Source organism: Hipposideros armiger, unplaced genomic scaffold (assembly GCF_001890085.2).
Source record: "Hipposideros armiger isolate ML-2016 unplaced genomic scaffold, ASM189008v1 scaffold_131, whole genome shotgun sequence".
Classification (NCBI taxonomy): Eukaryota; Metazoa; Chordata; class Mammalia; order Chiroptera; family Hipposideridae; genus Hipposideros; species Hipposideros armiger.
In genome coordinates, this window is record NW_017731481.1 from 1130499 (window position 1) to 1145270 (window position 14772).

Below are 14772 nucleotides of genomic sequence, written 5' to 3' on the forward strand. Positions count from 1 at the left end.
ACTCGCTCTCAGCTCCAGTGATGGGGCAGCAGCTCGAAAGGTGCCAGGGATATATGGGAAGGAACTTCAGTGTGAGGCCTGGAGGGGCAGCTTTCTCCTGGATGGAGGAGCTGGTGGAAGCCATTGTTTGTTTGTTGAGCCCTCCCACTCCCTGCATGCAGATGCAGGCAGACACCATATCTGAGTCTCCATCAAATTGGCCCATCTAGGGATTCCCTGAGACCCCACCCACTCCCAACTTTTGGGCACATCCAAGCCACCTCCAGTGACTTTTCCATATAAAAGGCCTGACGGACTCATGCTTCAGACTTTCCTAAAATCTCTCAAAGGTTTACAAAACCCAAACAAGAAGCATCCAGCTCTGGTTGAGCAGCCCTAAGCCTGGCAATAATGACAGCCAGCCTTGATTCACGGCTTGGCCCATCAAGGAACCTCTAAGCACAACACAGGGAGCGTGATCTCTGGATTACTTTCTGACTTAGGCCAGGTGGCCCCAGGCAGGGTACAACTGTGGCTGAACTTGGCCAGCAGTGGGCCCCCTCCCAGGAGGCCCAGGGGCTGGCAGGCCCAGGGCCCAGCTTCAAACGGGGCCAGAGCATTACCTGGCCACCTCCAAGAGTGACACACACAAAGGATGGACAGGGCACGCCCCACAGCCCAGCTAAAGCAAATCCTGCTCTTTAGGGTCAACCCCTACACAACAGCTTCTTCACTGTAGCCACAGCCGGTCCTCACAACCAATCATCCTGAGGGTTAATCCCTCCCATTGATTTGCAAACAGCAATCAAGTCTCAAATAGAACAGGAGGGCACACAAAACCCACAAAAGGGACACACCTGGAGCAGTCAGCTCTGGTGACCAGGGAGACTGCACCACTGGGCCACATAGGATACCTACTACATAAGGCCATTCTACTAAGACAAGGAGGCATACCAGCCCCACACAGAAACAAACACAGGGAGGCTGCTGAAATGAAGAGACAAAGAAACATTTCCCAAATAGAAGAACAGAGCATAGCTCCAGAAAAAGAACTAAACAAAATGGAGACAAGAAATCTACCAGCTGCAGAGTTCCAAACACTGCTTGGATGCTCAATGATCTCAGGGAGAATGTCAACACACAGATGAGAAACATAAAAATGGAGATAGAAAACATAAAAAAGAACCAGTCAGAAATAAAGACTACAACAACTGAAATGAAGCTTATATTATAGGGAATCAACAGATTAGATGAGGCAGAGGATCAATTCAGTGATTTAGAAGATAGGGTAGCAGAAAACACCAAATCAGAAAAGCAAAAAAAAGAATCCAAAAATATGAGGATAGTTTAAGGGGCCTCTGGGGCAACATAAAATGTACCAACACTTGCATCATAGGGGTCCCAGAAGGACAAAAGAGAGCAAGCAATGTGATGAAAAGCAAGAACCTACAACCGAGATTACTGAACCCAGCAAAGCTATCATTTAGAATTGAAGGACAGATAAAGAGCTTCTTAGACAAGAAACAGCTAAAGAAGTTTCTCACCACAAAACCAATATTATAAGAAATGTTAGAGGGACTTCTTTAAGACAAAAATAAATAAATAAATAAATAAATAAATAAATAAACAAACAAATAAATAAAATGGCAATAACTATCAATGATATCTATCAACAATTATTTTAAATGTAAATGGACTAAATGCTCCAATCAAAAGATAGGGTGGCTGAATGGATAAGAAAACAAGACCCTTACATATGTTTCCTATAAGAGACTCATTTTAGATCAAACAACACACACAGATGGGAAGAAAAGGGATGGAAAGAAACATTTTATGAAAATGGAAACAAACAAACAAAAAGCTGGGGTAGCAATACTCATATCAGACAAAATAGACTTTAAAACAAAGTCCATAAGAAGAAACAGTGAAAGATCCAGTAATCCCACTTCTGGGTATTTATCTGAAGAAACTAAATGCTACTTCAAGAGGACATGTGCATCTATATGTCCATTGCAGCATTGTTTACAATGGCCAAGATGTGGAGGCTGCCTGGGTGTCCATCAGTGGATGAACAAAGAGGAGGTGGTACATATATACAATGAAATATTGCTCGGCCATGGAAGGGAATAAGGCTTCACCATCTGTGGGGGCATGGATGAACCTGAAGGGTATTGTGCTGAGTAGAGAGTCAGATGGAGAAAGACAGATGCAATATGATTTTGCTTATATGTAGAATCTAGAGAACAAAATAAACAAATAAAACAGAAACAAACTCATAGATACAGAAAACATTTTGATGGTTGCCAGACAGGAGGTGGGGTGGGAATGGGTCAAAAATGGGAAGGGATTTAGAAGTAAAAATTAGCTGTTACAAAGTAATCATGGGATGTATGGTATGCCATAAAAAATATAGTCAATAATATTGTAATAATTATGTTATTGTGGTGTCAGATAGGTATTAGATTTATTGGGATGATAGAAGGGACGAAGTTTGGGGGACAGGGTGAAAACAGTGAAGATGTTAAGAAGCACAAATTGGTAGTAACAAAATAGTCACAGGGATGTAAAGTAGAGCATAGGGAATATAGGCAATAACATGGTAATAGCTATGTACAGTACCAGGTGAGTAGTCAGGGGGATCACTTCTTAAATTATATAAATGTCTAACCACTATGCTGTACACCTGAAATTAATATAAAATAATATTGAATGTCAACTGTAATTGAAACTTTTTAAAAGGGCAGAAAAAGGTGAAGGGGAATGAAATGTTCCAATTTCCAGGTATAAAACAAGTAAGTCATGGCATGTAATGTACCGCATGGAGAATGTAGTCAATAATATTGTGATAGCGTGGTACGGTATCAGATGGTTGCTAGATTTATGATGATCACTTCTTTAGGTATATAAATATAGCTATTGTGTACACCTGAAACTAATATAATATTGTATGCAAGCTATATTTTAATAAAAACCTTTAAAAAAATTTAAAGCAATAATATTCATCCCATTAAAAATAAAGAAGCAGAGAGATCCAAGATGGCAGAGTAGATAAACACTGTTCCTGTGTCCTTCTGTAAATACATTACAATTACAACTAAATTATATATATATAATATATATAAATTAAATAAATAAATCAACCTGGAGAACCATCTGAAGTCTAGCTGAACAGAAGTCCTATAACTAAAAATATAAAAAAGAAGCCACATTGAGACTTGTAGGAGAAGTGGAGGTACACAACAGGCCCCAAACCTCCCTATGACAGTTGAGAATTAGGAGGGATATCTCGTGCTGGGAGGAACAAGGGAAACCCAGTCCTCCACTTGGACTTTGCTTGCCGGGAAGAGGAGCCCCCACAACAGCTGGCTGTGAAAAACAGTGGGAACTCTGACCATTAGGGTGGGATGGAAGGTGACAGGAAACCCAGATGCCCTCTTGAACAGCCCATGCACAGACTCCCTCACTCAGTCACTCACCTTGGGTTCCAGCGGAGGGACGGTGACGCGGAAAGTGTCAGAAACACAGAGGGCAGACTGAGGAGTGTGGCTTCAGGGGGAGGACTGGAGGACAGTCAGCATTTTTCCAGTGAGGAGTCCTCCTGTGAAGCCAACAGGTGGGCACCCATCTTTCTTCTGTTGAGCCCGTCCCCACAGGCCAAACCTGAATCTAATTGGCCTGGTGCGCTCTACTCCTCTTCCCTGCTGGCTCAGCTGGGACCTCACCCCACCCAACTTGTGCACAGCTGGAGGCACTTTCTCTGCAAGCAACCAGCCCCTCCTGCATTGCAGTCTTTCTTAGAAAATTAAGCCCACAGGCCCCTGGTAGGCAGCAACTGGTTTTTGCATGCTCTGAGACTTTTGCTGGGTCACTCTAAGCTCAGCGCTGGCACCAAACCAGAGTCTGCATTAACCTGGTGCCCACAACTCTTCCCATTCTAGTGACTCCAGAGAACTTGCCTCGCCCAACTGGTGTATCACATGAGGCTTTATCAGTGGCTGAGCCTTAAAGGAGCAGGCAGGTGGCAGCAGGCCTCCAGGTGTCCTGGCTTTTCGAGGATTTACCCCAGGCCTGGTACTGCTGACAGCCATCCTTGGTTTACAGCGTGGCCTCTCACACACACATCCAGGTTTAGCACAGGTAGCAAGCAGCTGCAGATCACTTTGTAGCTCCTACCAGGTAGTGCTCAGCTGGTCACAGACAGTGGCTGACCTGGGCCTTCACCAGCACCCCTCCCAAGAGGCCCCAGAACCAACATACTTGAGGTTGGCTTCAGAACACAGCAGAGCACTGACCAATTAGCCCCACAAGTGGCATACACAAAGGGCGGTCTCAACAGGCACCAGAGCCCACTGGGGTGAATCCCACTCAGTGGGGTAAGCATCCTACACAGCAGCCAATAAGCTGTGGATGTGGCCAAACCCCAGAGCCTGTCAGCCTGAGGGTCACTCCCACTCACTGATATGACAATAGCAATCAAGGCTCAACTATAACAGGAGGGCATACACAACCCACACAAGGGACACTCCTGGAGCACCCAGCTCAGATAACCAGGGAGACTGTGCCACTGGGCCCCACAGGACACCTACTACATACGGCCACCTGGCAAAGACTGGGAGACATACACAGAAACAAACACATGAAGGCAGCCAAAATGAGGAAACAAAGAAATGAATCCCAAATGAAAAAACAGGAGAAAAATCCAGAAAAAGAACTAAACAAAATGGAGGCAAGCAACCGACCAGATACAGAGTTCAAAACAATCATTATAAGAATGCTCAAGGAGGGCTGGCCGAGTGGCGCATTGGTTAAGAGCTGGCTTGGAATGCCAGAGGGCCCCGGTTCGGATCCCACATATGAGGGCCAGTGACACTGCCCTCTACAGCTAAGATGCTGAACAACAGCTCAACTTGGAGATGGGTTGCTGTGGGTTGCCGGCGACAGCGTAGGCTGTAGTCCCCTGCTGCAGTGGGCTGCCATAAGCTACCATGTGTAGCTGGCAGCCAGCGTGAGCGGCCAGCAGCCGCTGTGAGCGGCCGTCTAGAGGCTGGCAACTGATCTGCCTTGCCCGGGAAGAGCGCAATGATGGCCCAGCTTGGGCCAGTGAAGCAACATCCTCCGCAACTAGACTGAAGAACAAAACAACAGCAACTTGTCTGTTCCCCTTCCCCCAATTCCCCAGGGCTGTTCCCCTCACCCAACTCCCCAATAAAATCTTTAAAAAAAAAAATAAAAATAAAAAAGAATGCTCAAGGAACTTAGTGAGAACTTTGACAAAGCGATACAAGCATAAAAAAAGACAGAAACCATAAAAAAAAAGTCAGAAGTGAAGAATACCATAACTGAAATGAAAAATGCACTAGAAGGAATCACCAGCAGACTAGATGAAGCAGAGGCTCAAATCAGCGATTTGGAAGACAAGGTAGCAGAAAACACCTAATCATAACAGCAAACAGAGAAAAGAATCCAAAAAAATGAGGATAGTTTAAGAGATCTCTGGGACAACATCAAGTGTAACAACATTCACATCACAGGAGTACCAGAAAAAGAATAGAGAAAGCAAGAGATTGAGAACCTATTTGAAGAAATAATGACTGAAAACTTTCCTAACCTGGCAAAGGAAATAGATATATAAGCCCAGGAAGTGCAGAAAGTCCCAAATAAGATGAATCGGAACAGGCCCACACCTAGACACATTATAGTTAAAATGGCAAAGGTTAAAGACAAAGAAAGAATCCTACAAGCAGCAAGAGAAAGGCAACTAGTAACTTATAAGGGAGCCCCCATAAGATTGCCAGCTGGTTTCTCAATAGAAACTCTGCAGGCCAGAAGAAACTGGCACAAAATACTCAATGTGATGGAAAGCAAGGACCTACAACCAAGACTGCTCTACTCAGCAAGGCTATCATTTAGAATCGAAGGACAGATAAAGAGCTTCCCAGACAAGAAAAAGCTAAAGGAGTTCATCACAACCAAACCAGTATTACAAGGAATGTTAGCGGGACTTCTTTAAGACAGGGGAAAAAAAATCAAAATTATGAATAATAAAAGGGCAATAGCTACATATCTATCAACAATTACTTTCAACGTAAATGGATTAAATGCTCCAATCAAAAGGTAGGGTGGCTGAAGGAAACAAAATCCTTATATATACTGCCTCCAAGATACTCACTTCAGATTAAAAGACACACACAGACAGAAAGTAAAGAAATGGAAAAAGGTGTATCATGCAAATGGAAATGGAAAAAAACAAAAAAAGCTGGAGTAGCAATACTTATACCAGACAAAATAGACTTTAAAACAAAGTCTATAACAAAGGACAACAAAGGACCCAGTAATCCCACTTCTAGGTATTTATTCAAAGAAACCCAAACGCTACTTTGAGGGGACATGTGCATCTATATGTATCTATATGTTCATTGCAGCATTGTTTACTATGGCCAAGATGTGGAGGCAGCCTGGGTGTCCATCAATAAAAGAATGGATAAAGAGGAAGTGTTACATATATACAATGGAATATTGCTTGGCCTTGGAAGAGAATAGGTTCTTGCTATCTGCAGCAGTGTGGATGGTCATACAGATGAGAGAAAGACAGATGCAATGTGATTTCACTTATATATGGACTCGAAGAACAAAATTAACAAACAAAACAGAAACAAACTCATAAATACAGAAAACATTTTGATGGTTACCAGTTGGGAGGGAGACTTACGGGTGTGGATGAAAGAAGGCAAAGGGATCAAGAAGTACAAATTGGCTGTTACAAAGTAGCCATGGGGATGTAGGGTATAGCATAAGGAATATAGTCAATAATATTGTAATAAATATGAATGGTATCAGATGGGTACTAGATTTGTTGGGGTGACGGAAGGGGGTTGGGGGCAAGGTGAAAAAGGTAAATGTATTAAAAAGTACAAATTGGTAGTTACAAAATAGTCATGGAGATGTAAAGTAAAGCATAGGGAATATAGTCAATGATATGGTAATAACTATGTACAGTGCCAGGTGGGTACTAAACTAGTCAGGGTGATCACTTCTTAAATTCTATAAATGTCTAACACTATGCTGTACACCTGCAATTAACATAAATTAATATTAAATGTCAACTGCAATTGAAAATTTTTTAAAGGGCAAAAAAAGGTGAAAGGGAATAAAATGCTTCAATTTCCAGGTATAAAACAAATAAGTCATTGGGATACAATGTACAGCACAGGTAATATAGCAATAATATTGTGATAGCATAGTACGGTGTCAGATGGTTGCTGGACTTATCATTGTGATCACTTCTTTAGGTATATAAATGTTGAATAACTATGGTGTACACCTGAACCAAGTATAATACGTATGTTAGCAATATTTTTAATAAAAATCTTTAAAAAATAAAAATTTACACAAATGGTTAAAAAATAAGCAAAGAGTAACTTATGCTTATTGTAGGAAACTTGGAGGTATAAATATAGTGAGACGTTTAAGGAGAAAATAATTATAATCCATGGTCTCTCTTCTTCCCAGAATAACTACTGTTAACATTTTGATGTATTCCTTTCTAGACTTTTCACTGTGCTTACATAAATATAAACTATTTTTAATAAAATTAAATCACATGACATGTGTTTTATTACTCTGCCTTGTTCTCTTAATGTTTTATATTTTATTGCCATTAAGTACTCTTTTGAAACACCATATTCATAGTTGAATAAAATTTCTTGGCATTCAAGTCGTTTATAATTTTTTACCATTATATATAGGACTGTGATGAACATCCTTATAGATAAGTTTTTGATCACATTTCTGATCATTTTCTTCAGGAGATAGTTAAAAGTGGGACAATTATGACAAATGGCATAAACATTTTAAAGAAAATTCTTACTGCCAAATTGTTTCCAGAAATGTCCCAATTTACAGCCCCATGAGCAGTATGTTAATGCAAAAGTACTGCAAAAACAAGTCAGCATTTTTTAATGTTTTTCAGATTGATAGGAGGAAATGGTATCTCATTATTTTGATTCATATTTCTTTGATTAATGTTCTATTGACCAATTCTTAGGTTTGTTGGCCATTTGGATTTCTTCTATGAATTGCTTGTTCATTTTCTTTGGTCACATTTCTATTGGGGTATTAGTATCTTTTTATTGACTTGATATAATTAAGGCTGTTTATTCTTTCTCATATTCATTGCAAATATTTTTGCCATTGTTTTCATTTCATTTTAATTTTTATTATAGAGGGATTATTTTTAAATACAGATAGTTTGGAGTGTTTTGTTGTCTTATGTATTTAAATCTAATAACAAATTCCTTTGTGATTTATCTCAGGTTTTTATGGTTTATAAAGCTCTACCTGTCCCAAGATCAGTTAAATGTTCTCTATATTTTCTTTTAGATAATTGTAAAGATGTGTAAAATCACAATATATAAGAATTGGAAAAGCTGTCAGTGTTCTTTATAAATGAGAAAACTCAAGCTTAGGAGGTAAAGTAACTTCAAAAAAACAGGTCACACAGCCAGTAACTGGTAAAGTCAAGGTTTTATTTTTGATTTAAGTACAATTAGCACACAATAAAATCTACAAATTTAATAAGCTTTGACAATTAAATACACCCTTGCAACACCCTCCCCCCACCCCCAGACCAAGATATAGAATATTTCCACCACCATCTGACAGTTTTGCTATTGACTATATTTGCCTATATGGGGTTTTGTAAAAATGCAATCATAGAATGAGTACTTGTTTGTGGCTCCCTTCAACATTTAGTATAAAATGTTTCAGATTCAACCATGTTGTTGGGTCTATAAGTAGTGAATTCTTTTTTATTGCTGAGTAGTATTTCATTGTATGAATACACTGTAGTATGTATATCCAGTCTCCTATTTATGGGCATTTGTGTTGTTTCCAGTTTGGGGCTACTGTGAAAAGAACTGATATAAATATTCTTGTAGAAGTATTTGTTTAGACATAGGATTTCTTTTCACTTGGGAATGGAATTGCTGTGTCTTTGGATAGGTGCATGCTTTAAAGCTCAGGTTTGCAAATGACTAAAAACCACGCCATTGGACCACACTTTCCAGCACAGATCCAAGCTTTAGGAAGTCAAATTTAAATTCTAGCTCTTCCATTTCCTTGCTGTGGAAACTTGGACAAATTACTTCCACTCTCAATGCCTTGTTTCCTCATCTTGGGAGGTAAATCTTATAGGCGAAATGGGGGAAAAGTTTATTCATTCAGTATTCATTGAGTGACCATAATGTGTCAGGCCATGTTACAGGCACTTGGGAGATACCAGTGACTAGTCAAAAGACTCTGCTGTCACTGGTGTTCTTGTTGCTTTCTAGGCCTGAGAAAGGAGGGCCTGTTACATAGAAGTCCAGACAACAGCTAATTAAGGCCTGGAGGTATAAAGGAAAGAGTGAAGAGGGCAGGCGAAGTCACCCAGGTAGAATGCACAGGCTGCGTAAATGTGCAAAATCCTAGGAGAGGGGAAGGAAAGGTACTGCATCAAGTATGAAAACGGGGTTTTGCATCTGGGTAATCTGCAGGATGGGTGTCTCTCACAGAAACAAGGAACACAGGACAAGGAAGAACAGGCTCCAGCTCTAGGCCTAGCTCTGCAGCAGAGCCCAGCTCTGCAAAGAAGGACAGTATGTTCCCTGCCCCCAAGGAGCTCACAAATTCTTTGTGACAACCATTCATTCAGCAGTTTGTTCAGCAAATACTTTCTGAATAAGTGTGCCAAAATCTGCACTCGATAACTTGTCATCCTAGCAACCTAGCAAGAAGTTGATGTACAGCCCCCAAAGGCTATGATTTTGGGGCTTTCTGCAGAGATAAAAGGCACCCTGGCTCTGGAAAGGAATGAATGTGAGAGAGTTACGATGTGCACTTGCCTCCCACTCAACTCAAGTACCTGCTCCTCTCTTCCTTAAACACTGTTAATTCCCAAGATCCTGGTCCCTTAATGGCTCAGCCCCCAGAAGCAGGAGGCCACAGCCATAACTTTTCAAGCTCAAAACATCCACTCAAGGAAGATAAATTTCTGGTTCTGGGAGGACTGGAAAAGGCTGTTAAAAAGGCACACCCACGGCGGCTGAGTGCTCCAGTGGACAGAGCATCAGTCTGGTGAACAGTCTGTCAGCGTGTCAGAGACCTCGGTTTAAGTCTCAGCTCTGCCACTAACTAGTTGGGTGACCTTGTGTGACCACTTAACCTCTCCGGGCTTCGATTTCTTCATTGGCATGAAAACGTGCTTAGATCTCTTGGGCGGCTCCAGTTACCATCATTGTATTAGTTTCCTTGGGTTGCTGTAACAAAGTACCACAAACTGGGTGGCTGACAACAATAGAAATTGTCTCAGCTCTGGAGACTACAAGTCCAAGATCAAGGCATCAGCAAGGTTGGTTCCTTCTGAAAGCCGTGAGGGAGAATCTGTTCCAGGCCTCTCTCCTGGCTTCTGGTGGTTTGCTAGAAATCTTTGAGGTTCTGTGGCTCATAGGTGCATCACCCTGATCTCTGCCTTCATGTCTATATGGTGTTCTCCCTGTGCCTGTACTGTCTCTTCACATGGCATTCTTTTGGTAGGACGCCAGTCATATTGGATTAAGGGCCCACCCTACTCCACTATGACCTCATCTTAATTATACCGGCAATTACCCAATTTCAAAATAAGGCCTGTCCCTGGTAGTCTAGTGGTTAGGATTCGGCGCTCTCAAAATAAGGCCTGCACCCCTTTCTAGGACTCCAATTACATGTACATTGACTAATTGATATGTATTGTTCTACATGTCACTGAAACTGTTCAAGCTTTTCACCCATTTTTTTCTTGTCCTTTATTTAGATTGTTTCTATTGTTATGTCTTCAAGTCTGCTGATCTTTTTTTCTGCAGTATATAATCTGCTATACTTGCCATGCTATGAAGTTGTCATTTCAGATATTGTATTTTTTAACTCTAGAAGCTCTATTTAGCTCCTTTCTATGTCTTCCATTCTCCTTTTAACCTTCATATTCTCTACTAGTTCTTTATTTATTATAGCTATTCTATTTAAATAAACTTTTTATTTTGGAACACCTTTAAACTTACATTGAAGTTGAAAAACTAGTAAAAGTTCTTGTATACCTGGCCCATGTTCCCCCTAATATTAACATCTTACGTAACCATGGCCCATTTGTCAAAACTAACAGATTAACATTGGTATGTTACTATGAACTAAACTCCTGACTTTACTTGGATAATACCAGTTTTTCCACTAATGTCCTTTCTTACTCCAGGATTTGATGCAGGAAACCACATTGCATCCAGTGTCCCCTTCTTCCCTTTTGCGATCCTCTTGGATCAGCATTGCCCTGAGACCTCTCAGGGGAACTCACCCATACTTCTCTTATTTCCTGCTTTACTTCCTACCCAGACATGGAGACCAATAACTTACCCAGTGGTTATTTCTGTCTGTCTTACCTTCCCTATGAGATTATAAGATACTTGGGGGCAGGATCTATTTCTGCTTTGTCTTTGCAAACTTCGTAATAGCTGGCACAGTGGCTGCCCAGTAGAGTTGACTTTTATCAGTGATTGAAAACAGCAGAGCCCTTTCCCTCAGCCTGGATGGAGCAGGCTGGGAAGAGATAAATAGCTGTTTATCTGTTATTCCTACCTCAAGTGCCAAGAAGGTCTAGGCCCTGATGGACCCCTGCCAGGGAACTCCCAACAGCACTAAGGAAAATGGTTGGTTGCTAAGTGGACCCTTTTGAAGGGCTCGGTGCCTCTCTAAACTCTTCAGAAAATGAGGACACCAGCTGTCCCCTGTCTCAGTCAAGCAGGACATTTCCTTTCATCTCTCTCCGGCCTCTTACCACCCAGCGGGTGTCAGAGCCCAGTGACAGTTGCCCCAAGATGGAGAAGCAGACTTGACAGCTGGAAGATAAGTTAGCGTTGTGTGAAGGGAAACCACTTTTGTTTAGACCCCCATGTGCGCAGCGGGCACAAGGCTTGATTACAGGGTGATGAGCTGTGGAAGGAATGTGCCGCCCAAATGGAAAACAATCATGGGTTGTTTTGTTCCTGCATCTGAGGATGCACCAGGATGGATGGCAGTGTGCAGGCACAATGTGCCATATTTCATACCTACAGAAACCAAACCTGCATCCCTCCTGTCTCTCGGAGAGGCTGTAATTCCTGAAGTTCCCCCGTGACAGCCCTGCCATAAGTCAGGCATAGCTACCCCCAAGTCACAGGCAGCTTGGATGAGGTGACTAAGTAATGTGAGCAGGAGGGACAGCCTCCTGTCTGGCTTCGCCTATACAGAGGAGGCTCCCTGAACTTCCATGGCAGTGACAGATTCCATGAGTGTGGCCCAGCTTGTGAGAGTCCTTGAGCTAGACCCTGCTGTGTCACGTCTCAAAACAAGTGTCCCTGTGCCAAGGCTTGTATCAGGTTGTGAAAGGGAGCAAAGGAAGACAGAGAAGGAGCAAGAAAAACATACAGAAAGATTGTGGGTGGGGGATAGGAGAGGCCAGAGGGAAGGAAATGAAGGAAGACTATTAAAAAAAAAGAGAGAGAGAGAGAGAGAGAGAGAGCAGGGGGAAAGAGAAAGTAGGAAATCTGAAACACTAGGGAGAGAGATGACAAATAAGAAGTAATGCTATTAGTAACTGTTTTGGAAAGACTTGTTGATTGATAGAAAATTTTTCTTGGGTACATGTCCCCTCCAAGGTGGGGTCCTTGGTCCAACCTCCCTCTATTCATGCCAGTGAGGAGCAGGGCCATGCAGGTAAAGCTGTGAGTGTCTCAGTGAAGCCAAAGGAAGTTCCTTCCTTTTCTTCCCAAGAGGAAGCCCAAGTCCTACCTAAGAGGCCCAAAGAGAGAGCTCAGGTCTCCAACCCAGCCTAGCAGAGAGACCAGGAAATGGTGTCATCTCATGGAGAATGTCTGCTGAGCTGGCTGGAAAAGTTTACACGCACGCGTGTGTGTGTACACGGGTGTGCACAGGTGTGTGTGTGTGTGCATGCACGTGTACACGTGTGTGTGTGTGTGTGTGTGTGTGTGTGTGTGTTGAGGGAGAAATGAGGAGCTCATCTGCTGGGGTTGGAAAATCTTGCCACTGCAAGAGTTCTGATCACTTTTGATTTGGGAATAGCTGTTTACCTCTTGTAATCCTCAGTGTGGTAAGCAGAAGGAGGTGGAAAAAGCACTCCATGAAGTTTTTTCCATTTAGGAGGCCACTAAACTGCATAAGTAATTCAGAAATAAGGGTCTGCTGCACACACAACTTCCAGCTCACATATTCCTGAACTTTGGAAAAGCTCCTGTCCCAGAAATGCCCAGGAGACAAGGAACAAGATTTAAAAAATTTTTTTTCATATCAATTAATCATTTCCAGGCTTTATTTTTTATTATTTTTTAATTTTTATTAAATTAATTGTGGTGATATTGGTAAAATTATATAGGTTTCAAGTGTACAATTTTATAATTCATTATCTATATATCACATTGTGTGTTCACCACCCAGTCAGTTCTCCTTCCATCGCCATACATTTGACCTCCTTTACCCTCATCTACCATGCCCCTCCCCCATACCCTCTGGTAACCACTGAACTGTTGTCTGCGTCTATGAGTTTTTGTTTGTTTGTTTGTTGCTTTCAGTTTTATATCCCACATGTGAGCGAAGTCATATGGTTCTCAACTTTCTTTTCTCTGACTTATTTCGCTTAGCATGGTAATCTCAAGATCCATCAATGTTTTTTTTTTTTTTAAGATTTTTATTGGGGAATTGGGGGGATGGGAACAGTGCTGGGGAATTGGGGAAAGGGGAACAGACAAGTTGCTGTCGTTTTGTTCTTCAGTCTAGTTGTGGAGGACGTTGCTTCACTGGCCCAAGTTGGCACCATCATTGCGCTCTTCTCTGGCGAGGCAGATCAGTCGCCGGCTTCTGGAGGGCCGCTCACTGCGGCTGCTGGCCGCTCACGCTGGCTGCTGGTCACACACGGTAGCCCATGGCAACCCACTGCCACAGGGACTGCAGCCTACGCCGTCGCCAGCGACTCATGGCATCCCAGCTCCAGGTTGAGCTGTTGTTCAGCATCTTAGCTGTGGAGGGCAGTGTCACTGGCCCTCATATGTGGGATCCGAACCGGGGCCCTCTGGCATCCCAAGCGAGTTCTTAACCATCGCGCCACTCGGCCGGCCCTCCATCAATGTTTTAATTGTGGTAAATATACATAATAAAATTTACCATTTTTGTTAAGTACATTCACATTGTTGTGCAACCAATTTCCAGTTCTTTTTTAATCTTGCAATTTTAAAATTCTATAACCATTCAACAATTCTCCATCCCTTCTGCCCCCAACCCCTGGCAACCACCATTCTACTTTCTGTCTCTATAAATTTGACTACTCTATGTACCTCATATTAATGGAGTCACACAGTATTTGTCTTTTTGGTGACTGGCTTACTTCACTTTGTATAATGTCCTCAAGGTTCATCCATGTTGTAAAACATGTGTCAGAATTTCCTTCTTTTTTAAGGCTGAATATTCCATTGTGTGAATATACCACGTTTTGTTTATACATCCATCTATCTTTTTGCTATTATGAATAATGCTGCTATGAACATGGGTGTACAAGTATCTCTTCAAGACCTTGCCTTCAGTTTTTTTGAGTATATACCCATAAGTGGAATTGTTGGATCATATGGTAATTCTATTTTTAATTTTTTGAGAACTGTCGTATTATTTCCCATAGCAACTGTATTATTTTACATTCCCACCAACAATGCACATAGGTTCCAATTTCTTCACATCTCTGCCAGT